Here is a 23,139-nt window from a genome sequence, read left to right as displayed (position 1 = left end):
TTTAATTAGACCTGGATTACAGTTTCATAAGTTTAGCACATTGTCTTCATGGTACAGATGGTGGCATGCAGGTGTTAGAAAAGGAACTGAATATTCTACATCTTGATCCATAATCAGCAGAAGCCACTATGTCTCACACTAGGCTTAGCTTGAGCATATGAGACCTCTATGAGCCAAGACTTCAAGCACATGAGTCTGTGGGGACTTTATCTATTCAAGCCACCACAGCTTCCCTTCATGATAGACTGTGATCCTGATGTATAACTCAAATAAATCCTTTTATGTCCAGGTTGCTTTTATTCATGGTACTTATCATAGTCTAGAAACCTAACTAGCACAATTATTAATCTGTAGTATTTTAATATATATTTGGTAAAATTTTTATAAATTTTCTAAATTTTGCTTAGATGTGTTATGTACTAAATCTTTTTAAGCTTTATATAAAAACTTTGTATAAAATGATATGAAGTTGCTGAATGCTTTACAATAGGCAAAACTTTAGAAGGTTATCTTTGTTTTCCAATGGAACTGCATAAAGGGCACTGTCCATCAGCCTTTTAAGAGAGCTCTAGCTTCTTTGTTTTTCATTAGCATTTAGTATCTTCTGCCTTTATTGTTGAAACTTTGCTGATGAGTGGGTAGTGTTTTATGTTTCAGTTTATATCATATTTCATATGCTTATATCTAATCTGAAACTGCTAATGAAGAAATCTATAAATCACCTATTTTCTTCTAAAAATGTCAATCATTGCACCATTCATATGTACTTATACTCTGTTACAAGTTGATGTTTCTCATATAAGTACTGAAATTTCCTGCTGCTGATTTTCTCATCATTGTAAAGCAGAGGAAGGGATGTGTGAATTTCTTTCTTTGTTTTCCATTCTAGTCTGTTTATTCATGGTAATTTTCTTGGCGTGAATTTTAGAATCCACCCGCATATGCCTGCAATACACCAGAAATTTGAGTGAAACAGATTATGTTTATCTACTGCGGTGATCTAAATGTGTTCCCTACAATTCTCATGTGGAAACTCAGCCCCAAAACAATGGTGAGGGAAACTGGAACCTTTGGGGGTATGGCCTCATAAATGGATTAATGCTTTTGCAAGATCACCTGACATAGTGAAATGAATTCCTTTTGTGGCCATGTTGGGACATAGTGTTTGTTCTGTCTAGAGGATGCAACAAAATATCATATTGAAGCATCCTGCTAACCTCTTGACATTAATGTCCCAGTCCCAAGAGCATTTCCTTTATGAGTTTCCTAGCTTCATGGATTTGATATTGTCTCACACAGAGTAAGACATCCAACCAGTTGAGAAATTTAAAAGTTTTGTGATACTGGGTTTCACTATCCTCAAAGGTACATCATATTAAACATTTGTGATCCTTTAAATTACAAATTGCCTTACAGATTTTAGTTTAGAACTCTCTTGAAGGTGTTTTTTTGAAATTTGTTTTTAACATTTTATGATTAAGATAGTAATAATTTTCCTCATTAAAATTTTTTGCTCTCTTTTACCTATAGATAGACGTATAACTGATCTTTTTGCGTACAGTGATGCAAATGCCTTATTTACTAAGTAACAGTAAATTGTGAAGTCTGTTGGGTTTTTCTGTTGATCTACTAACACTGACCACTAATAATGACAATTTTGTTATTGTGTTTCAAAAATCTGTCATATGTCTATCTTTGTCTTATTTTTCATTCATTTGGCTTTATTGCATATTGCAAATTGACTTTATTGCACTGAATCACACTAATATAATACTTACTCAATAGAAATATAGAATTTGGACAATTTTTATTCCTAATCTCTATGCAACATATTTCAGTAATTAACCATTAATTATAATGCTAGCTAAACAAAAGGCAAATACCATTTTTGAAACAAAGGAATAATAGTGAGCTATGTCTTTAGAAACATGTAATAACTACCAATTCTACTTTTTATCTTTGACTATAAAAATTATGATCCTATATAACATAATTATATTGCCTTCCAATTATAAAGCTCTATAGGCCTGAATCAATCCAAACTGATAGATTTACATCTTTAACTTAGCTTGTGTCTTACTTAGGATTTCTATTGCTGTGATAAGGCATTGTGCCCATACGTATCTTGGGAAGGAAGGGGTTTATTTTGCTTACACTTCCATATCACTGAGGCGCTTCAGGATACTAACTTAAGGCAGGAAGCTGGAAGTGGAAACTGAAGTAGAAACCATGGAGGGATGCTGCCCATTAACTTACTGCCCATGGTTTTTTCAGTCTGCTTTCTTATACCAACCAGAACCACTTGCACAGAAGTGCCACTTTCCGTAATGAGCTGGGCTCCCACATTAATAATTAGTTTAAAAAAATACTTTTGATGGGGAAAATATACGTGGTGCTCCTGCTTGGCATAAGTTAAGTATTGTTTCCTCTAATAATTTCTGCAGGTGGTCCGTGCCTTAAAATGGATTAACTTGTATTTTTTCTTAATTTTGCAGTGATCCCAAAATAATGTGCACACAGTAGAATCCTCACTTGGAGCCCCCTCTTTCTCAACAGTGGTTATCAAACTCAAGACTTTAGGATACTAATCAGAGGCCATACAGCTGAGCTACAATCCAAGTCCTTGATTGATCTTCGGTGTTTTCCCTAGTCATTCTATTCTTGTTTATTCAGTAACCTCTGAGCTGAATTTCGTAGGGACTACACTGTTTATATGCCTACCAGCATGTTCTAAGTAACTTCCCGACATATTTGTCTACATGTATTGTGTTCTACTTTCTTGGTCGTTATTGTGGGTAAGGTGAGATAAGATCTCAGTTTAGTTTTGAATTTGCATGCCTTTGAATGCTTAATATGCTATCACTCCACATGTAGTCACCGTCATTTGTATCTATTCAATAATTTTTACCTTTATTATTATTTCATAATTGTACAAAATGATAGGTTTTACTATGGCATTTCATACATGTATATAGTATGCTTTGACCACTTTTTTATCCCCTATTATCATACTCTGTTTTCTCCTTCCACTGTCTTTTACCTGGCTCTAAACTCTCTTTCTCGTTTCTTGTTTCATCTCTATTGTTTTCTTTGTTGTTATTTTCTCTTTTTCTTTAATTTTTATTATTGCTCATATATACACCTATAAATACAAGCTGAGTTCAATTAGTGTCATTGGTATGTATACATTATAGGACAGTGGTATTGAATAACCAGTCAGGTTCCTCCTTGGTTAAGGCTGATTCCCTCTCTCACAGCAGTCATTGATTGCCTCTAGTTACTCATCTAGGGCGTGGTCTTGTGAGGTTTACCCCATTAATATTGGTGTTTCGGCTGGGGTTGTCATTGTTCAAGTCTTAGTTAATTTAATTCACGTGACTTCCTTGTTGTATTTAGAAGACACAATCCCACAGCAGACTTTCCAGTCCTCTGGGTTTTAAAATCTCTCTGTCTCCTCTTTACGCCACGTTCCCTGAGCTTTAGATGCAAGAGTTGTGTTATAGATGTATCTACTGGGACTGGGAACACTAAGGTCCGCAGTTCTCAGCATTTTGAACAGGTGTGGCTTTCTGTAATACTCTTCATCTTTCCTGGAATGGAAACCACTCCTTTCAGGAGGCTTCACAAAGCATAATTTGTCTGTTACAGCATCCTTGGCAATCAGATTGACTGTGGTTGTTAAGGGGGAAATTTTGTTTAAGTATCTCTCATATTGTTGAATAATGGGCCTAAAGGCTAGAAATTAAAATACACCAAAAGAAACTGTTAAGTGTGTGTACCACCTTGTTATAAGTGAATGGTTTAGGGAGTTCAAATGTCTGAAGGACAAAAAACATTAAAAACATCAGTCACAGATTAGTAATGACATGTGTCGAAATCAGTGACCCCTGCAGGCCACCTTACAATCTATTAGTGATTTTTTAAATATTTTACCCTAGATGCAATGTTATTGTCACTAAAATGCTTTCCATAAACACATCCTGTATCATATCATCAACCCTTTCATCTTCATCTTACCTGCTTCCAACAGTAACAACTCACACTGTATTTGAAAACAATTTAATAGCAACCATCCTCTGATCTAATATAAAAACAAAGTTCAGAAATATGGAAAAGCCACTGTCCTTAAAAGTAAATATTTAGACACCGTGACCATTGGCAACCCCACACACCCGCGCCAAAAAAATTGCGACACATATATTTAATATTGTTGTTTTCTTGATTGAGTGGCCCTGCTTTCATTATAGAGTGATTAAATTTCTTCCAGGTAATATTTGATTTTTTTAAAGTTCATGTAAATGTTCACATAAGAACTCTAGACGCTCTTTGAGTAGGCTCAGCAAGCTGCCTGGCTAGCAGATGAGCTCTCTAGTGTGAGACACAGGCTCCCTCCTGTGATTCTTCGGTACCATTTTACTATTTAAAACAGACAAAGCATCCCTTTTCAGACACTGACATAGATATAATCAGCATAACCAAAACAAAGAAAACAGTAATTTTAGAAGTGTAACAATAAATTTGAAAATTGGCAGCTTTTTAGTGCAGTAAAGAAAACCTGTTACCAACTCTAGATTTGATCTCATTAAAATAAACTTTTGTTTTTGGAACAAAATTCAGGGAGAAAGATCAAGGAACATTTTGATATGGTAGGTACCATCAGTGTATTACTTTGGGGAGCCTTCTCCTAGTCCGTGACTCCAAGAATCTTCTGTGAACACCTGTGGAGACAGGAAATATCAGGTCTTTCTGAGAGGCTCCTCAGTTAGTTTGGATCCTGGCCAGTGAAGGGTGCATAGACTCCAGATTATGTTCCATCCTCTGCTGTGAAATCTAGCCCACTGAATGCCCCTTGTCTTCCTGTGAGTCTTCACCACAGCGACTACTATGATTGACTTTCACAGGGGTAACTACAACAAGCTATCACTGGCTGACCATAACAGTGGACACTACAACATACCACTACATAGAACATGATAGTGACCACTACAGCTGGCTACAACAAGGAACACCACATCTGTGTGGTGATTTGAATAGGAATGGCCCCCATAGACTCATATGTTTGAATACTTGGTCCACAGTTAGTGGACAAAGGAGGTACGGCCTTGTTGGAGGAAGTGTATCACTGTGGGGGAGGGCTTTGAGGTCTCAGAAGCTCTAGAAATTGCACTTCCTACTGCTTGCTAATCCTGATTGAGAACTCTCAGCTCCTTCTTCAGCACCGTGTCTGTCTGCATGCTGCCATGTCCCACCATGATGATAATGAATAAAACCTCTGAAACTAAATAAGTCAACCCCAATGAAAAGTTTTCCTTTAAAAGAGTTGACATGGTCATAGTGTATCTTCACAGCAATAGAAACTGTCTTTAAATAGAAATCAAAAGAGAGAAGAGAGAAGGGGACTTTTAGGGAGGAAAGGAGATTGAGCAGAAAGGAGATGGAGTGTTGGGGATGAGGATAGCCAGAATGTAAGAATTTGTCGATGGACACATGTCATAGAAACAAAAAGAAAAGGGAAAGCAAAAATCTAAAACACTGTTTTGTCTACAAGGAAGGATGCACCCTTCCCTCCAATTTCTAATCCAATACTGCTATCTAGTGGTCATCTTATTGTTTGCATTACAAATAAACTGACCATTTTTTCACCTTTATTCTATTACTTACAAATTTCTATAGTTTTTTTCCATCTTAGATGGATTTCTTAGGCAGCTGTGTACGCTCATATGTATATGTCTGTCTGAGTCATGATATGGTTTGCTTATAAAGTACTTGGTGAAGATTGAGAATAAAGGATGCCATGTATCAAAAAGCTTAAGAATTTCTTCTAAGGAGACAGGAACTGGTCCCCACTCGTCATTAACATCTCCTGGGGATATAACTTCTCCCTGTAGAGGTGGTTATGCCAGGCGAGCACTCAGTTTCCATAGCAGACAAAAGAAACTTGTTCAAAATGGAGAGTGTATAGAATGGAACCAAGAGGAGAGAGATGTTAGCGTGTACTTTCCACAGCAGCAAAGCATTGATGGCGGCTGGGTAGAAAGAAAGAAAAACCAACACCAGATTTAGTACCAATTATGACTGTTGTCTAAACAGACAGGAACTCTGAGTCTTCAGTGTTCCAGCTTGGGAAGTATTCTCTGTTTCTGTTTTTGGTTGTGGTGCAGTGGAAGGGAGTGATTTTGAGTGGTTCCTGTATCAGAGAGCAGCTTTAGGATTGTCCTTCTGTGAAACCTCCCAGCCAACACACACACACACACACACACACACACACACACACACACACACACACACACACACACGCTGATCCAGATATTGGCCCACAGTCTTCCTCTGGCATGGAGACAGTGTTTGGTTCTGAGACATCACAGGAATCTGGGAAGAGCCAAGGGGAGTCATGGTCCTCACCTCCCATCTGGGTATCAAGTACAGAAGCTGGGTACAAGTGCTGTGGAAGATGGTGTCATATAGGAACTAAGTTGGGAAAATCAGAGACCTCGATTGCGGAGTGCACAACTGTGGTGTGCTCCCACTGGTGGCTCAGGTTGTTACATATTGTGGTGGTTTGAATGAAAATGGCCCCCATAGACCCATAGAGAGTGGCATCATTAGGAGGCATCACCTTGCTGGAGTAGGTGTTGCTTTGTTGGAGGAAGTATGTCACTAGAGGATGGCTTTGAGGTCTCAGATGTTCAATCCAGGCCCAATGTCTCACACTCTCTCTTCCTGCCCCTGGGGATACAGATGTTGAACTCTAAGCTACTTTTCTAGCATCATGTCTACCTGCACATCAACATGCTTCTTGCCACGATGGCAATGGGCTAAATCTCCGAAACTATAAGCCAACCCGAGTTAAATGCTTTCTTTTATAAGAGTTGCCACGGTCATGGCAGCTATTCACCGCAACAAAACCCTAGCTAAGCACATACCTACTGTGCTTCCTCACTCAACACTGGAAAGAATGAGAGATTCAGAGAAGTCAGAAGAACGCTTGTGGCTTGTCCCACCTGCCCTTGCTAGTAGAGCAATTGCAAGTAAGTAACAGCCCTGCTCTGCCCAGAAAATATCCAGCATAGAAAATGAATAGCACAAAAGAAAGAAGGAATTCAAATTGCATATACCCTCTGTCTGTAGCAGCTAGCACTCAGTGAAGCAGACACAGAAATATGGAGGTCAGCAAAGATCCTACTGATGTTCACAAGGCTAACTTACATGATCAGAGCCATGTTCTTTAAAAAAAAATATTCTTTTAACCTTTATTTTTTTTGTCTGTGTGCTTTGTGTGTATATGTCTGTGCTCCTTGTGAATGCAGTGCTGGAAGGGGTGTGTGATCCCTGGACTGGAGTTAGAGATGGCTGTGAGCTGCCATGTGGGTGCTGGGAATCGAACCCAGATCCTCTGGAAGATCAGCCAGTGCTCTTAACTACTGATACATCTTTCCAACCCATGGAGACAATTGTTCTTTAAGAAAATTTTTTTTGAGGGTTGTACATTTTGGTTTTGAGTTTTTCATTATTGTTACTATTTTGTTGATTTTCTTTCCTTTTGTCTGTTTACCTTTTTATGTACATTTTATAAAATCAGTTGTTTTAAATTTTTGTATGTGACATTTCTATTCTATTTTATATAACTTATTTTGTTTACTTAAATATTTTTTCCTTCTCATTTTTCTTTTTTTTTTTCTAACTCACTTCTTTGTCCTATTCTAGTTTAACTTGGTTGATTTGTTTTAAAATGTATTCTTGGGCTGGAGAGATGACTCAGTGGATAAGGGCACAGGCTGCTCTTGCAGAGGAACTGGGTTCAGTTCCCAGCATCTGCACTATTACCTCATAACCCCTGTAAATTCAGTTTGGGTGGCCCTTACACCTTCCTCTTGCCTGAATTTGAATGGTGCACAGACACACGAAGAGACAAAACACCCATGTACATAAAATTAAATTTAAGTAGGTAAATAAATAATAAATAAGCAAGTTTTTTTTTTTTAAATCAGTGTACTCCTGCTGTAGGATTCAGAGGACCAGGCAGGCTTTGGTTTACTGACCTCTTGCTTCTGATTTCCAAAATGAGATTATAGGTGTGAGCCACTACACCCTGTTTTGAATCTTTAATTTTATCCTCCATTCTTTAATCATCTTTTCCATTTTCTACATTTTATTTTTATTCATTTTTAAAATTAATTCATTTATTTTTACATCTCAGCTACAGTATCCCCCCTTCCTCTCTTGCCAGTCCCTCCCCTCCCCCTCCTCTCTATTTCTACCCACCAATCCACTCCTCCCTACTTTCTGTTAAGGAAAGGGCAGGTCTTCCATGAGTATTACCAAAGCATGACATATCAAATCAGTAAGACTAACCACCTTGCCTTGTATTAAGACTTGGCAAAATGACCCAGTATGAGGAATAGGGTCCCAAAAGCCTGTTAAAGAGAGACAGCTCCTGCTCCCACTGTTAGCAGTCCCACAAGAGGACCAAGTTACACAACTGTAACATATATGCAGAGTGTCTATTAGTTAGTCCCATGGAGGCTCCCTGGTTGTTGGTTCAGTCTCTGTGAGTTCCTATGTACCCGGGTTAGTTGATTCTGTGGGTTTCCTTGTCATGGTCCTTGAACACTCTGGCTCCTGCAATCCTTTCTCCCTCCAGTCTGCAGGATTCCCAAGCATTGCCTGATGTTTGGCTGTAGGTCTGCATCTGTTTCCATAAGTTGACGGATAAAGCCTCTCTGATTATAACTGGGCTAGTCCCCAATCTATGAATTGTCTGGGACCATGCAAGGGGACCAACAGGCAACAATGGAACTCATAGATCATGGCTTAGCAGCCAGCAAAGCTTTGTCAAGTAATACTGGAGTGGCAAAGCCCCAGGGACTTCATGTCCTGAGGACATCATGCTGTTATTGAGCATAGCTCTGCTTACTGCCCTCATGGTCATCATCATATCCCTCATGATCTATGAGTTGTGCCAAAACTCTCAGGGGGTTTCTAGCCCCTAACTGAGAATTGTTATTGGTACTTAGAATAATAGTGACTACTTTGTCCAAGCATTGCTGTGGAGCCGGTAAATGATTCAACCACTACCCTTAAAAAGAATTTAGGCATGTAGATTGTAGTAAAGTTAAGTTAATATGTTTTTGTTAGTGACTTTGATGTAGAAAATCTTGGGAGCACAATTTAAAGTCACACTTGTAATAGTTGAGCAAGGGACTTGCTGAAGTCCAGTACAGAAACAATGCCAGCCTAGATATTGCTGGGGGACATACCTTTCTTGTTAGGATGGGCTGGTGATCAAAGGTGATGATTAATTTCTCCTTTTCTGCCATTAGTTTCCTGATATAATTTAATATAAAAAAATCTGTTGAGGAGTGGGCTTACAAGCCCAGATTTAAAGTGGAAATGACTGCTTTTCATATATTTTTATATATTTCATATATTTTATATATTTCATATATTTGTGATTCTTTTAAAGTATTTTTTAAGATATTGAGGTAAATAATAAAACGATTGATCCTTTCTTTGTAATCACACAATGTAGCCTGCCAGTAAAATAAATGACTGAGAAAAATACCTTGCTTGCATACACTTTGTTCATCTCTAACAAGTTGCTTAGACATGAATGTCTGTGGGTCCTCGAGAGTAATTTGTTTTTTTTCACCTGTAACGTGTACAATGTTTAATCATGAAAAGCTAATGGGAAACATGCTGTTTTTTTACTTTTATTCTTTGTAATCATTCACTTGGAAAATAATATGTAACCACATTGCAATTTTTACATTGCCGGAAAGATTTTGGTGGGGTTATAAGCTCTAAGGGAAAAATAAAGCTAATTAGTAGGAAGAAATCAGCAGAGATGTCAAAGGGAACATCTGGGAAAGGGGTAAGGAAATAAACAAAGAGACCTCCCCACACTGAATCCTCCTTGCTACCTAGTCTTTTTAGGTCTTGAACTGTAGCATAGTTATTCTTTATTTTGCAGCTAATATATATTTATGAGTAAGTACATACCATGATTGTCTTTCTGGGTCTGGGTTACCTCACTCAGGATTTTTTTTCATAGTTCTATCCATTTACCTTCAAATTTTATGATGTCACCCCAAAACCAGATGCCTGAATGCCAGTGTTACAGCACTATCAGTAACAGGAAAGGCAACATGGCGCCACCAGAACCTTTCTATCTTATAACATAAGACTTGAACAATCCTTTCCTACAACTTTACCCTCTGTCTTTTAAAAATTATATTGTTTCTTTTCCTGGCATTTCTTTTCTCACATTTTTAATTTTTAAAATAATTTCCTTTTATTGTTGCTTTTATTTCTTTTCTCAGCTCCAGCACTTGTTGCGTTTGCTGATACTTCTGGCACTGCTGTGGCATCCGCCAGGCTAGGCACTGACTGGGCTGAGGCAATGTGCCTTCCACCACAGCCACCTAGCAAAGCTCTGCTCCAGCTGCCTTCTAGCCCCAGCTGCATTCGTTCTGGGTCCAAACTGGTGCATGAAGTGGAGCAGAACTCAGGGAAGCAGGCTTGCTGCTCTGCAACCACTGAAGGGGCCCCACTTAGGGAATTTGGGCGTTGTCAGTCTGTCTGGCTACTTCCTGCTGAGAGGACACTGCATTCTTAGGGGTATTTACTGCAATTCACTGCCATTTTCCAGTCGTGCTCAGACGCGGGTCGTGGTCATGCTGGCCTCTGCACCCTGAGGCCCACGCTGGAAGCGGGCCTAGCATTCTTGCCTCGTTGGTCCTCAAGGCAGGTCCTGGGGTTTGCACACATTGCAGTCCCTCAGCGCTGGCCACCTGGAGCCGCTTGGCCTTGGAGCCGCTGCAGCTCACACTCCACTGCAACATTTCAGGAGGTCTCAGGGATTCAAACCACATGAATCTAGAATAAATCCTTAGGCTCTCATCGTCTGTGGAGACAAAAACAGAACCTCCTTTCCAAAACATCAAATTCTTAAGCCCATATTTTAAAGTCAAGATACCTTTCTTAGCAGTTCCTAGAATCAAATGTCTTTCTCCAGTCCAGAATACAAAAGACAACACAATTGACATATCATACATTTGTACACATTTATCTTTTTAAGCTATATACTTTCTATCTTTTCCCAATACATAAGTCCCCTCCGGCTGGGGACAACCCTGTTCGTTTAACCCTCTTTCTTGGTTGGACTTTGCTTTGGTGCTAAACCGAGCGAAGGACATCAGGATTAACCATACCCCAATCCACCCTCACCTTCTGAGGGCGACCTCTCAGCGTTCCCTAGTCCCGATATCTCGGTGGAGACCTCCAATTGCCACGCACTGCACCCCCGTGTCTGCGCTCTGTGCGCTTGAACTCTGTTACCTAGCTTCGGGCAAGGGGGCTGGAGGTTAAAATACAAAGACACACACAGACAGAGAGACAGCGACACGGGTCATGCTTGAATTCCTCAAGAATGCCCCCCTTTATTGTGTTCAGGGGCAGATTATATAGAGATAGCCACACCCCAGCCAAACCCACCAGAAACCACTCTCCTGCCAGCAGGAACTCCTGAAGGTCTCGTGCTCATAGCAGCTGTAGGCACTCAGATCAGGGGATTACAAGAAATTCAGGATCTGGGGTCTCACTGCTCCCAACACTGAGTGTAAAATACTAATGAATATGTAAACTCAGTTTGTCCAAATATCACCCTCATTAGTAAATATAGTGCCTAAACTACTCGGATTCTATGACCTATTTCAAATCATTTGTTCTATTACATTTTGATGAAAGAAACTTATTAAAGTATGTAACTAGGTGAGACATACACACCCAGTATCTAAACCGTACTTGCATCATGGAAGATGGGGCAAAATGAATGTCAGAGTCAGGATGAGGAGGGGTGCTGAGATGTCCTGTCTTCTGGACATGACATGGGTACTACATTCGTAAACTTAGAGTCACTAGGATAACCAAATAATAATAATAATCAAACTCAAGGCAGCCAAAATTCTAGCAGAGATGTGGTAGAGTAAGGGAGAGTGTATTAGATTCTGTAGAGTAACAACTTGTAGACTGAATCTCTCTCTCCGCACACACGTGGTGTGTGTTTGTGTGTGTGTGTGTGCGCGCGCGTGTGTGTTATTAGAATGCCTTGCAGGCTGTTGTCCATATAATCCAACATTGTTTAGCTGGCTGTGAATGGAAAGCTCACCTGGTCTTCAGTACACAGTGGAAGAAGCAGGCTTTAATGCTAGCGAGGGAAGAGACTTGCTTGCAAGGTAAGAGTGAACAAAGAACCCACGCTTCTTTCTTCCCTTTCCTCATATAGACGTCCAGCAGAGGGTGTGATCCATATTAGAGGTGGGTTTTTCAAGCTCAAAAGACCAGGTTAAAGGCATGATTTCCTGTCTCAAAGGTCTGGATTAGAAATAGATCTTCCTACTTCATATTAATCAAAAATTCCCCACAGGGATCCCCTTAATTTCAAATGTAGTCAAGATGACAACCAAGAAGAGCCATCACAGGTAGACTCTACCCCTTACTGAGCAGATACTGGAAGTTTGCAGTTTGTCACCAAGAGGGAATCACTCTTCTGAGGACAGGGCCACTGATAGTATGCCTATGTTCCAAAGGATGACCCCGCATTGATGCACATATTCATGGCAGTAATTAGTGAATCATAAAAAAATAACTGACAAAATTGACAGAGAGATATGTTATCGGAGATCTAAGGGAAGGTGGAAGGCGACGAGAGGGTAGATAGGATCAAATTTTATTGTATATGTGTATGAAATTCTCAAGAACAAAGAGGAAAAACAATTAAAGACCTAATAAAGATCATATGCCACCATGGGGCTCAGTAAACTAGCTGGAACTCCATACCAGAACAGAGGACCCTGCTGAATCAATTTATTTATTAACTCTTTCACGAACATAGTCCTATCTATCCCAGTGAGATGGGCATCAAACACCCCTTATGTGATGCTCATTTTCCCAGTAATGCTGTCTGACCTTCCTTTATTGAATTCTAGTTCCTGATTTTCATTAAGACATTAGTCAATGATAAACAAATGTGCTAATGGCTTGTGCTAGCCAATAGAAATCAATCGTGGATTGATTTCTCTAACATTACCTTAGATTGAGTAACCTTTGACTCAGGGAGACAAGACAAAGGATAGGGAATAAGAGACAAGGACAGGAGGTTGAGGAAGAGGGTCAAGGGGAAGGGAACGAGAGAAGGGGAAGGGGTATTTTCCTGGACAGGAGGGACAAAGGGACCTCTGCATGGAAAGGAGACAGCGTGGACTATAGGAAATGGTGATTTATAAAAATAAAGAGGAAGCCCTGTGCTAGGGTAAGGTGTTTAATTTTAATTGGATATGTTAATTAGGATAGTCAAAGGGGGCTTTTGATTGCCGGCTTTCAATACTTTGATAGCTGAACCTTGGTGGTCAGCCTCAGGAGGAGGGATTGGTCTAATAAGAAAACAGACTTTGGTGGCTAGCTTCAGGAATGTAATTTAAAGATGTTTAGTAAGGCAGAGGGAATGGGGGAGAAGGGCAAGGCTGGTGAGAGCCATGTTTGCCATGCTAAAGTCCCTTCAATAGTACCATTTTCTACTGCCACAGGGTTCAATGGTTCCATTCACATTCATGCCCTTTTCTTAAATTCTGTTTTTCCAGTTAGGTATTCTTATTTTCACAAAAGGAGGCGTCTTTTATTTATTTTTAAATAATCTCTAAGTTCAAACAGTGTGGATTCGTATTATTCCCTTATTATATTAGTTTCCTACACTAGGCCATTTTTAAAGCCTCATAGGCATTCCGAATCATACAATTTCCCCTTCCTCTAGAACTAAGATCAGACTTGAGGGGTAATGAGAGTGAGGTAGGATGTTCGGTCTGAGACTGAAGGCACACAAGATGTATGGCTGTAGATGCTATTTTTGTCACAAACTGAAATTTAATCCCCTCCAAAGAGTGTGGTAGAATCAAACAGGAAGGCAACAGCCCTGGGTTATGTGAATTGTGATGGGCTCATCAATAATCCCAGGAAAAACAAATAGAGCTCAGTACTACGTAAGATGCTTGACTCAAGGCTTGGGCTGAGCATGTTGTGGTTGCAGGCTGCTAAGGACGCATATGGTTTCTTCATCACAGTGATTTTTGTCCTCAGCCCACCGTTCCTCACTAGCGCTGGGTTGTCCTGAAAGATGGCCAAGGTCATCGAAGCCAGGGAGAAGGAGCAAAGGAAGAAACAAAAGCGTCAAGACAACGTTAAGATAAATGACTAAAAAGGGATTGAAACTTTGAAGAGCCTTCACAAACAGAAACATAATCTGAAAAATTCTGCAACTTCGGGAGGACTCTATAGTTTCACTCCGTTTCACGATAGTTATTATTTAGTAAATTGAATCTGAACATATAAAAGGATCACATTCTGATCTCAATATTGGAGTAACGTATAGGGTTGGAAATAGCAGTTTGTTCGTATCTGCTGACAGGTATTACAAGTTAGCATTTATTTCCTAGGTGGAGCTTACCTAGCCAATATTCAAAGCCCAAAGTGCCGTTAAATCTGACCCCTGTGTTCAGACATGACCCGATCTTGTGATGGTTGCAGTATAAATACAGGTGCACTGAAATATATAAAATTACCTTCAAGCTACAAGAAGTATAAATAAATATTGTATTTAAATTTGGATACCATCTTCAGGGTCTAAATACTTTAAAATAGGAAATAAATTCAAACATTAAAGGCTCCAAGCATTTTTGCATGCTCAACCTGTAGTAAAAACTCTTTCAACTATTAGTAATTTAACACTTTGAAGTTCATGTCCTCAAGTGAAAAATACCATGTGGGAAAAACAGCTTTAAATTATTAGTAATCCCATTCATGTGTCAAAGGGGAGGAGGCTAATTTTGGACAGAGGATATTAGGAGTGTAAAAAAAAATTACCTTCTGAGGTCAAAAGTTTTCTTTGAATTAAGAGTTACAGTATATTAATGACAATTTTAAAACCATTGTTGCTTAGTTTTCAAATGGAAACATTGCTGACTTTGCTGCTTATTCGTCCCAGCTGCCCAGAACTGAAATAATCACACAGAAACCGTATTCATTACATCACTGCTTGGCCATTAGCTCCAACTTCTTACTCTTACATATTAATTTAACCCATTTCTAGTAATCTGTGTAGCGCCAAGAGTCTGTGATTTACCCGGTAAAATTCTGGCTTCTCTCTCTGGCAGGGCTACATGACTTCTCCTTGACTCTGCCTCCTTTCTCCCAGTATTCACTTTAGTTTTCCCCACCTAGCTAAGTTCTGCCCTGCTATAGGTTCAAAGCAGTTTCTTCATTAATCAATGGTAGTCACAGTATACAGAGGGGACTCTCACATCAGACTTTCTCAACGCAAAATTGCATTTATGAACATGTGTGGATTTTTCCTACTTCTGTTTTGAAACTAGTTATTATGAATACACCCTGCATTTTAAAACATCATTTGTAAAGAATTCTCACTATCGTGACCATATAGAATACCATCTACTGAATGCTGCCATTTTCTTAAATGAGTTGCTAAGAAGAGTAACATGATTTAAAACCATCAGTGAAAATGCCACCTGCTGTTTTTACTTTGGGTTCAATTTTATTGATTGATTGGTAGATTGACTGTAAGCCCTGGACTCAATAGAACTGTTAGATAGTTAAATGTCATCAGATAATTTGCTGATGACACAGATACTATTCCATTTGTTTGTAACTAATATGGTGTCCGATGACTTTTTATTCATAAAGGTTCAAAGGGAAAGTTAAAATTTCAATTTTATGACGTTATACTTCACAATGGATAAAGGCTTGAATTTGGACAATTTTTCATGAATACAGTAGTGATCACAGTTTCTGTACAATATGGTGTTTGGAAGAATAGAGCTGAGTGTCTGTCAGTGGTCAATTAGACTTCAGACTATCAAACACATTTTTTTTCTAAATGAATGGCCTAGTAACTTTACTCACCGAAGTATCTGATAATCCATTAGTGTTTCCTGAACATCTGCTAATGAATTTTAAGTTACAGTAATTGTCTTAAAGAAATGAAACTAGATTTTGAATTAAATTTGATACTTTTTTTTCCCAGGAAAAAGAAAAAAAAATGGGCCAGCATTATCACAAAGGATTCCAATCTGGGCCCTTGACATATAGTAATACAAGAAGGCTTTATGTTAAAAGATCTGCCTTAAAATATTTCCTCTGGTGTCAAGCATGATGGCACAAGCCTGCAATTCCAGCCCCCAGGGGACTGGAGAACTGCTCTGACTTCCAGGACAGCCTGGGTACATGGTGAGTTCCAGGTGTGCTAGAGCTACTCAGTGAATGTCTTTCTCAAAAGTAAATAAGCAGCTGGGCTGTGGGAGCACATGCCTTTAATCCCAGCAGCACTCGGGAGGCAGAGGCAGGCTGATCTCTGTGAGTTCAAGGCTAGCCTAGTCTACAAGAGCTAGTTCCAGGACAGGCACCAAAGCTACAGAGAAATTTTGTCTTGAAAAAGCCAACAAGTAGATGATAGATAGACAGATAGATAGATAGATAGATAGATAGATAGATATAGATAGATAGATCAGCAAATACACAAGTAAATTCAAACTACTTTCTCTGCCACTCATTAAGCACATGTGACCTATGACAAGCTATTTTATTTAAGATAAATTTTTAATATTTTTTAGGAAAGGAAAATACTATAGCCTTGAAATGTTTTAAAGATTAAATATGGTAACAAAGTGTCTGGGAGTTTCTGGAGCTCGTCTGGCTCTTTGCAAGCATAGTGATAGAATTCTTATACCTGTTTTTGAGATCTCTCTATTCTCTCCACACAACCATGGAAACAGGGTTCCCACTGACTTTTTAAAATGAAAGCAAATATTTGATTAATCTAATATTGTGAACCATCAAATCAGAGGAAGCCAAAGGATTCAGGATATTTACTTGCTGCTTTTATTTCTGTTTCTGAAACTACGTTGTAGCCTATTATGAGGACTCTCACAGGTGCTGTATGCTCTGAGATTTCCACCGTCATTGTGATCCACTGTTTTGCATTTGAGTTATTAATATATTCTGGTACCATTTATTTTACATCTCAAAGCTTTTGATAACTTTATGTAACACAAATAAATGCTTAACTTACTTGTATATATATATATTCTCATTCATATTTAAAATGCATACTGTATATATGCCATATAATTTTAAACCTATCACTATCATCTCTATTTGTATTTGCTTATGCCTAGAGAAAGAGAGAAAAATTCTATGTCTTTAAAACCTTCTTTAGTCTAACATTTTACCATGACAGTAAATTTGCTAAAAGTAACACATTCTCTTTTGTTCTTAAACATATTTAAATAGAAGTATCACAGAAAAATTATATATACATATATTTTTATTCTTATTTCAATAAAAAGCTGTCAAGTGCTGACAATATTTTAACTGGCTTAATGTATTTAGCTACTCTTAAACTAAATTAAAATATACAAGTATTGTTTAGTATTTTAAAAGTATCTTCACTTTCTAACTCATCGTTCCTGCATCAGAAGCAAGTCTCTTATTTGCATCCCGTAAAAAAAAAAAAGTGCATAGTGTTGCAGCTGGTTGCTATTTTCTGTCATTTATGAGCGATGAACGCCATCTTCTGGCTCTATAGTAAAACTATCGGGCCCTTTAAGCTCCTTTTACTCAGGCTCTTTTCTACAATATCCAAGTTAGTTTTCCTCAGCTGACAGATACATTTTATTTATGTATTGGCAAGTTGACAGGTCACATCATTTGCCACACCAACGTGACAGACGCTCATTTCTCCTAATACCTTCCGTTTGGTTTTAGTCTTGAGAATGCTTCTCAGAAGTGTGGGCCGAAAGATTGCCTGTAATGGTTTTATCAGTTGAAATAGAGCAACATCTTAAAACATTCACTTCTGAGAAAGGATAGAAAAATTTTAAACTATATTTTGAAAGTAGGGCAAGAGAAGGAATGTGGAAAAGGGAGAGGCTACTACTTCACTTCCGCCAAAATGCATATGAATAAGATCAGAAAAAGAAGAGAAGAGCACACCTTCTCCCCACAGTACACCCCCACAAACACACACACACACACACACACACACCTATACACAGATATACATAAATATACAGACAGACAGATAGGAAGACACACAAAGGCACACACAAAGACACATACACGGACACATACCCAAACACACACAGGTATATACATACCTACATATATACCTACACACACACACACACACACACACACACACACACACACACACACACTCACTTTTACTGACATTTCTGAAAAACCTTAAATTTTACTAATGATTTCATTTGCTCATCTATTTTATTTGGAATATACTTTGTCTATACTTTATTTCCTTTTTGCCTCCTCATTACATTTTATTATTTTGTGCTACATTTTCAGATTATAGCTGAACATAGTGGGGTAACAAAGCAACAGCTAAGTCATCCTCAGCCCTGTGGTAATCATCATTCTGGGTTAAATACATCGACTAATCCATCACCATCCAATCAGGTCAGGGAAGTGATGCTGCCTCTCTGAGGAGAGGGAAGAGTCTAGATAGGTGGAGTGGGAGGAGGAGGGAGACACTTGATAGCAAGTTCCCGTAAGAAAGGAAAATATGGACAATCTTGGGAATCCAACAGGAAGTCCCGGAGGCTGGGGCAATGAAAAGGATGAGAAGGTGAGCAAAATGTCCACTCCTGGGCAGCTTAGGAGGGTGTCTCAGAAGCTGTGTTTGATTTCTTTTGTTTTGTTTTAAAGTACCATCTTAAGAGCCATTTAATTTCTGGATTGCAGAAAGTTACAGGACGATTAGATTTTATTGAGAAAAACAGATTTTATGATTAGCACCTAGATTCCAACATTGTGGTACTGGGGATTTAGCTCAGAGGTCAGGACTCTGGATTTTATGCTCAGTTAAAAAAAATAAAAGTATAATTTAACATTGCACATACTTTCCTTTGAATATATGTTTTTAGCTTAGCTTTCCAAGTTTTAGAAAATTTAGGATTTGCGTGTCTGTTTCTCAAGAGTAACGCCAATTTCAGGCTATTTCTAACATGGTAACCATTTACTCTGTGGTGTGGAAATTATTTTTGTCTCTTCCCAGCTCACTTTTTACTCTGCCCATCTTTCAAATTTAAATTTATCATTGTGAGTTATATCAATAATTTTCCATGCATTGACCTGATTTCACATCTCTCTTCTGAGCCCACTTTGATGTGTTTCAAATTATGTTTTATTATTTAAAACAATTTTTAAATTTAACTAGATTTTGATCATACTCTTTCCTTACCCCCAAGTAAATTCAGATCCTATACCCCTACAACCCAACTAACTTTAATTTTTCTTACAAAACAAACTAAAACCTAATACAATAGCAAAATATTCCCAAACCAAGAAAACAAAATTAAACAACACCCACAAAACAAAACAAAAAACACCAAACTGTAAACAAGTAAAAGCACACTAAAAATCAGTGGAGTCTATTATATGTTGGTCAGCTACTAATCATGGGCCTGTCCTGTAGTGGCTGATATACCCAATGTCACTCCACAGGTGAAAACTGATTTTTTTCTCTCTCAACATCTATAAATGACAGTTTATTAACCTTTACCCAAGTGGCTAGGCTTTCACTCATGCATTCATTTAAAAAATAAAATAAAATATAAGATAAAGCAAACACAATCCCATGGAAGCTGAAAAAGACAGACCAACAGAAGGAGAAAAACCCAAGGGAAGATGCAAGAGTCAGATCCATATGTTCATACACTCAGGAGTCTCCCAAACACACTAAACTAGAAGCTGCCATATAAATGCAGGCGAGGTGGTGCATATCCGAGCAGCCCTGTGCATGCTGCTTCAGTCTCCCTGAGATCACATGAGCTTTCTTCATGCTGACTTAGAGGGCCTAGTTGTCCTGGTGTCCTCCATGCCCTCTTGTCCTTGCAATCTTTCTTCCTCCTCTTCTGAAGGGTTCTCTGAGCTCTGAGGGGAAGGATTTGATGGAGACAACCCCTTTAGGCTGAGTGCTCCAAGATCTCTCACTCTCTTTGTAATGTCTAGCTGTGGGTCTCAATATTTGTTCCCATCTGCTGCAGGGGGAAGCTTCTCTGATGTTGGCTGAACAAGGCACTGATCTATGTGTATAGCAGAATACCATTACGAGGCATTATTTGGTTTTACCATAGGTTCCTGAGCTATCTAATCCCTGGCTCTTGGTCACCCAAACAGTGTTGGATATGGTTTCTATCTCATGGAGCTGGCCTTAAAATAAATCGGATATTGGCTGTTTTCTCCCACAAGCTTTGTGCCACCATTGCCCTAGCATATCTTTTAGATAGTAACCCTTGTAGAGAAAGGGTTTGTGGTTGGCTTGGTTTACATTTCTTCCTTGAAAGGTTTCAGAATATCTGATTGTACCAAAGACCTGGAACATAGGAGTGACAGCTCTGTTTAGGCACCAGACGGATAACTTCATGTTCAATGAGTTGTTTTCTTCATCAATGGGTCCTTGCTGTCAGTGTGTGGAGAACAATCTATAGTCTTGGCAACAGCTTAGTTTTGGTGATTCCTGTGGCCAATGAATTAGAATGAATTAGATGTAACCCAATACAGTACTGGAAGCTCCATTTGGTACAGGAGATGGCCAGTTGGGACTCTGTCTCCCCCAGTATACTTTCTAACTTAGTGAAATTTCCTAACTTTAGAGAACACAAAAATATGAGAGAGAGAGAGAGAGAGAGAGAGAGAGAGAGAGAGAGAGAGAGAGAGAGAGAGAGAGAGAGAGAAACCGACACAGAGAGATAAAACAAGAACAGTCCTTGAAAGAAATATTTTCAAGGAAATGATAGTGTAAACTGTTATCTATTTTAGAATACTGTGAACTCTTTTTTCTTTCTTTTTTTCTTTTTTTGCAGTTGATCCATCATGAATCACAGCCAGTTTTGACATGACGAAATGTGCTGTCAAAATACTGTCAATCAGGATTAAAGAGTAAGCACTTAAAAAAAATTTCATTCAGCACTTGTATTTCACATGGAAGCCTCACTTTGTTTAATGTTTAACTAGCACATTAAACCAACATTTTACATTTTGCTCGTAGACCTTGGAATTTGAATTTATAAGTCAGAGGTCATGTAGCTGTGGGAGTGACATTATCCTTGCAAGTCAGCATAGATAACGCTGTCAATCTAGGATGGAGCTGAATTTCTGCTGCAATAGCATCATCAACATCAGCAGCAATTGCAGGCAAGGAGATGGCTCCATGGGGGAGGATTTTGCTGCACAAGCATGGCCACTTCAGTTTGGGTCCCTGGGTCCCATAATGAATCCTGTCACAGGGATACTACTTGTAAATATCAGTACCAAGTAGGCAGAAACAGAAGCATCTTTTGATTTTACTGACCAGCCACCCTAGTCATTCCATGAGATCAGTGGCCTCTGGCTTCTACTACACACCACCACCACCACCACCACCATCACCACCACCACCACCATCACCACCACCAGATTTATACACACCACACATGCACATATACACCATACACACCACACCACACACATACACCACATCACACGCACGCACACACACACACACACACACACACACACACACACCACAACAGATATACATACACCACACATACACATATACACCATACAGAGATACACACATATACATGTCACTTGTAACGCCACACATACACACCCACACATGCCACATACACACATATCACACATACCACACCACGCAACACATGTACACATAAAACATATCACACATATACACACACCACACATGACAGGTATACACATCACAAATCACAGATAATACACACCACATACAATACATATACCATACACGCATCAAAACACACATACACACACACCACGCATAATACACATATCACACATCACACAACACATATGCATACACCACACCTAACACATGTAACACATGCATATACACAACATACTACACCACCACACATACAAACACACCACATCACATATACACACACTATGTACACACATCCCACAACATATCATACACACCCTACACATGTCACACACAGAGAGATTTACAGCATTCAAAGACCCGTTTGCTTTCAGTTTTCCTCTTCTGTGAGCAAGGTGTCAATCACAGCCGAGCTTACACAAATGGAAAAAAGGAAAACTTGCACAAAGGTTTGTGCACTACAGGGTTAATTGAAAACTGACAAACCGGAGCGTCCACATTTTTCGCTAGTGCTATTAGATGACTCGGTAGCCCTAGTATTGATTAGGTCATCAAATATTAGTTGATTCTATCAGGTTTGAGAACTAAGAGAGCTATTTTGTATAGGTTAAAGTTTTTTTTTTTAAATAAAGGAATACCTTTTATTTTCTTGACTGTTTTTGTAGTTATTTGATTTTTTGAACACTTTTTTTTGAGATTTTAATAATTACATTATTTTCCTTGGCTGTCTAAACATGACCTGAGCAAGGACATCAACAGAAACATACACGTTAATGTGGAAGGGAAAGGCTCACACGGCTCAACCCCGGACAAAGAACTACAGGCAACCACAGAATGCTGAGAGCAGTAGAAATAGTATTCTCCAGAGAAGAGCTCAGAATTTTAAAAAGAAACTTTACAGGAAACAAAATTTGCTTTATGTTGACTTAGTTTCCTTTCAAATTTAGCTTGTGCCACCCAAGTGTTGCTTCCTTCATTTTCTTTCTTTTTTTTTTTTTTTTGCAGAAATTATTGCTGAAAAGCATTCCATATGGAATAAAGATTGAATGGATCCATTTTTTTTTTTTTTTTTTTAGCAGAAGCCTCTGGAATTAATAAAAATTGCCCGTTCCGTTCAGAAATAAAAGCAGCACTAGGTGGCACTGGAAGATCACATGTTGGTGACACTCCCTGCTCCTCATTTTCTCTAATTCTCAAGGGGAAAGAGGGAAGCTATGGGGAAAATAATGACTATAGAGGTAAATATTAATTCCTTTGCCCGCTCGCTTATCCTGGAAGACATTCCAGAATGTGTTAGTGAAAGCACATGGCCAATTTACTAGAAGCTGCAGCACAAGGCCCATTAACCATTACGTTTATTTCAAATCAAAGAC

The 23,139-nt window shown here is 38.8% G+C and overlaps 1 long non-coding RNA gene across 1 annotated transcript in view; it reads left to right on the top strand.

Moving 5' to 3' along the window:
- The window catches only part of LOC119800595, a 36,459-nt gene extending 13,620 nt beyond the window's left edge, over window positions 1–22,839 (top strand). The window contains exons 2-3 of the long non-coding RNA XR_005283065.1: window positions 20,946–21,021; window positions 22,772–22,839. This is a non-coding gene — a long non-coding RNA (uncharacterized LOC119800595). The remainder of the gene's footprint in view (window positions 1–20,945; window positions 21,022–22,771) is intronic.
- The last annotated feature ends 300 nt before the right edge of the window (window positions 22,840–23,139 follow it).

The sequence above is a fragment of the Arvicola amphibius genome, chromosome 14 (assembly GCF_903992535.2).
Source record: "Arvicola amphibius chromosome 14, mArvAmp1.2, whole genome shotgun sequence".
NCBI lineage: Eukaryota > Metazoa > Chordata > Mammalia > Rodentia > Cricetidae > Arvicola > Arvicola amphibius.
This window is presented reverse-complemented; position numbering and strand designations above follow the sequence as displayed.